Source organism: Apium graveolens, chromosome 8 (assembly GCF_009905375.1).
Source record: "Apium graveolens cultivar Ventura chromosome 8, ASM990537v1, whole genome shotgun sequence".
In the NCBI taxonomy this organism is placed as follows: Eukaryota; Viridiplantae; Streptophyta; class Magnoliopsida; order Apiales; family Apiaceae; genus Apium; species Apium graveolens.
Window position 1 is genome coordinate 117,996,368 of NC_133654.1, and position 4,652 is coordinate 118,001,019.

The window sequence follows — 4,652 nt, forward strand, 5'->3', positions numbered from 1 at the left end:
ATGTGGACCTTGGTGAGTTTATCTACCAAGGAATTCTGAAGTTTTTGAGGGGAGCAAAGCATATGAACATCCCTTATGCATCCACGGTTACAAAGCTATGCCGTGCAGTAGGAGTGAACTGGCCGGCTCATGAGCAGTTGTAGTTGCCAGCAGCTCCTATAGATTATGGCACTCTGAATGGGATGCATGAGTGGACCGGTGGTGAGCCTGAGGAGCATGGGCTGGGTTATCGTCTTCCAGGAGGGCGTCCAGCACGAGGTGCTACTATGGCCAGGCCAGGGCGTGGGGAGGCTAGTTCTTCGAGAGCTCAGGAGGGTGCTGGGATGGGTGATGCCCAGTATAGGAGGCTTTCACGGCGGATGGATGCCATGTATGAGACGCAGAGCAGGTTTGCTCAGGAGCTCACCCTTGCGTTAAGGACTGCTTTTCGAGACCTTGGAGCTGATATCCAGTGGCCAGTTTTTGGTGAGGACTCTGCATACCCGCCGCCTGATACTCCGCCCACTGAGGGTGATGATGATGATGACTCCGAGTAGGTATACCCTGTGTTCCTTTCTACTACCTTCACTGGGGACAGTGAAGATTTTAAGTTTGGGGGTGGTAGTTAAGGAATATTTTGTGTGTGTCATATAGCTGCATATTCATGATAGTTAGTTCATATAGTTGCATAATTTTTGCCATATAGTTTTTTTTATATAGCTTTAGTTGTTTGTCAAATCATATAGCTCATGCATATACCATGATCCCTTTTGCAATGATTTATCGACTGAATTGTGATATTGATGCGAGTGTAGTGATAGCATTCAAGTGATATTAAGTTGTGTAGGTTGATATGCATGCTAGAAGCACTTGTATTGTCACTAAGTCTTAGAGAATGCTTAAGGACTAGATTGTTGTTATGATCTGATTATTTTCGAGGATAATCTATTTATTATGCTTAGAATTTGATAATAGGTTCTTAGTGGGTAAAGGCATGAAAAAGAAAAAAAAATGGAGTAAAAATGGAATTTGTTGCTAGTTGTGGCTAGGCGTCAAATGGCTAGTAGCCGGCTCGCATGTTATGCGAGTAGTCTAGGGTTGAGCAAGATGGAGCGAAACACACTTGCTCAGAGAAAAAAAAAAATTTTCGTAATTGATCAAGAGTGGGCTCTTTGATATTCGAGTTATTAAGTTCTTAGGGGACTTTGTGCCTAGTGACCTAAGGCTTTTAGAGTCTGGGATCCGCTAACCTAACGCTCGTTACATGGATACCATTGTATAAGTCTTTTGTGGACCTCACTCATTGCACGGTCAAATAAGCATTTGAGTTGTAAATAAAAAGCACGATTCCGTAGTAAGCTCCAGAGTTCTTGTAGTGTTGTATATCACTTTGTGCCTAGAATTTTTATTCTTTGTATAATCGTAGGATTGGCTTGAGGATAGTCTAGTCATAGTAATTGGTCTAGTTCCAAAGCATATCTGTTAAGCATTTGCACACACCACGTTTCTGGCGGTATGTCCGTTTGCATGAGTTTCTTGATCTTTAGTGTCTAACTGCATTCGTTGAGACGTGACAATTTGGTTGGTTAATTGTAGTAAGGGGGATCGTTGCATTTTCATATAGATTGCATTCATGCATATTTTTAATTGTTTTTGAGTTTGTGACGCTTGAGGACAAGCATCGATTTAAGTTTGGGGGTGCGATAAGTGGCATTTTATACCACTTAGAACGTCTTAAAATGACTTAAATTGGTGTCTTGAAATCAAGTATTTTGTGTATTTGATGCGTTTTTCTAGTGTTTATGTATTTCAGGGTATTAGTTGCATTTCGGAGGAGGAATCATCAAGAATAAGCCTTGGCATGTGTTCACCATTGCGAGAGGAAAAGAACGGGCAGATTACGGCGAAGAAACGGAGCAAACATGGAATTTTTCCAGCTGAGCGGCCGCGCAGGGTCGGGGAAAAAGATATATTATTTTAGACTTCTATTTCTGTTTGGCTTCCAACTTCTATGTAATCTGAGTTTTATGGGACTATTATATAAGTAGATTTGAGACGTTTTTCACAGAGAATTAAGAGGAGATTATGTTTTAGATTGTGTTTTGCAAGAAGCGAAGGAGATAAGGAAGAGGACCGATTTAGCACACCGCAACAAAGAGGAAGCATATATTCTTGTGATTCTTGTTTCGTTGTAACGTTGGATGCTAGTTTTCCTTGCTTTGACTTATTTACTCTTGTGACATACTCGATTTTAATATAATCAGTTTAGTTATTATTTTCTTGTGTCATTTACCATGATTTCATATGAACCCATGATGGCGATAAGTTCTATTATGGGCTAATCGTGATCATGGGGTTGCAACGGATTTATTATGAAATTCTTTAGTTAATTGTTTAATACTTTAGTATGTGATGATTGCATGATATCTAGTATTGGTTGTGCGTATTCGTCTTATGTGCATCGCGAACATATAGATAGGGTGTTAATCTCTTGTGAAGCGACGGTGGATCTTGAGATTTAGAACTTGCCATGCTAGCATAGGTTCATGTACATTGTGCATGATTAGTGGGTAACTCTAACAGTTTTATTTGCCCTATGTAATCAAAAGGAATAACTTGTGCTTAAATCGTTGTGTTGTCAATTTCTGTAGACATATAGGAACTCAACATAATTGATGACTATTCAACTTCTATCTTAATTGTGGATGTTTGGTAGAATGGTATTAGTACAATGAAAGTTGGTTTTTATCAGTTTCGTGTTATTCGATTAATATCATCACTGTCACATGCTAAAGGTAATAACTATGGCTATAGAAGGAAGTAATAATGAAGTTGTGATCTCATGAGTGTTTTATTATTGATAAATTGAAGTGTTAGTTAAGTGGTTAATTAAGTAGTTAATTATAGTTAATATTTAATCAACAATTTTAAGTGTTATTATCTTAACATTGAGAAGTAATCATACATTGGTGAGTGAGTTAAATTAGACAATAAATTAGTCTGAGTCTTTGAGGGAACGAACTAGAAAGTATTCTATATTACTTGCGAACGCGTATACTTGCGTGAATATTAGTGCGTGATTTCGCCCTAACAATTTGATATATTGTCTGAGGGTTGGTTGAGTAGAATGAGTGGTAGGTGCTGATGGTTGTTGTGATTTTTGGGAGGTTGTTGTTGGTTGGACATCAGAATAAACAGATCTATAAGTATCAGGATCAACATTTACTAAGATCTGTTTTATAGACTGAGGAATCTGTAAAGGTCTAACCACTGATTTCTTAGTGTCAGCATTTACCAAGTCATGAAAGTAGCATTTTGCAACTTTAAAAGGTGGAGTTGAGGAACTGACTAATTGAGGTTCATCAATACAAAAAGTATATATAAGTTGACAGAATCTAGCAAAGTACACAACATTCCTATCCTCTGTCATCCTATCCCCAATAAAACCAATTATACCAGTTGCAAAATCAAAATGAGTTTGGTTTATAATAGCATACCCGATGTGCTGACTCAAAATTGGGATAACATCAAAATTCGAACATTTGTTCCCAAAAGCTTTAGTGATGCAGTCGAAGAAGAAACTCCATACTCTTCTGATATGAGCCCGTTTCAACTACCCAAGTTTTGCCAAACTCTATTCATACCCCAAATTGGCCATTAACTCCTGAAGAGATGATTCCTCTAGAATTGAAAAGGTACATCCTTCTGGGAGATGTAGAGCCTTGCGTATTGTACCAGGAGTGACTGCATATGAAGAATCACCCACTTCGAAAACAATACTAGGAGTGCCATGTTTACCACCATCATCAAAGTGCCCAGTCCGCCAAAATGCCAGAACTTGTTGGCTTGAAAAGACTGAAGGCTGGGTCAATGCATACCCAATCTCACTGTGTGCAAGAAGATCTTGCACAAAATGCAATTCAGATGGAGCTTCAGCATGATCAAGAATTGCAGCATAGTTGTTTGGAACAAACTTAGCTCCATCAATGATTAAATCCTTAGGTGCCATGTGAAAAATTGAGATTTAAGCGTGCCTGTTAGGTGTTTGATAAAATGTCTGTATGAAAAACCAATGTGAGAAGAAGAAAGAGAGTAAAAGCAAGGAGAGAAAAAAAATATGAAGGGAAATAAAAGATTAAAAAAAAATCTTCTCTCTTTCTTACTTATACTCTAAAAAAAATGTTACCGTTGGACACCTGTCAGACATGCAGTAATAACGGATAGTTACTGGGCCTCAAGAAAACAGTAATCATTACTTACCCACTTGCCATTTTTCAAGGAAAAACCATTCCACTTACCCAGATATTCCATTAATCAAGGTGAAACAGTTTTAATTCAAATTGAAACCGTTCCCACTTATTTAATTATTTTTCACTGCATCATTAATATCTAAAAATAAATCAAGTGAAAAGGACCAAGGATAAATCAGATGAGGTAAGTATTGATAAAGGAAAATCAGAACTTAAATTAAAACAGAAGTTATATGGTCCATCAGAATATAACTATGTATCAGGATTTATCAATGCATTACAAAAGAACTTAGAGACAAAATCTTGAAAACAAAAACAAATTTCATTATATATCAAGTGAATACATTCATGAAATTGAAATTACATTAATACTAGTACAAGATTTCCCTAAGCTGCTAAACCTAACATCAACAGCCTTAGTCC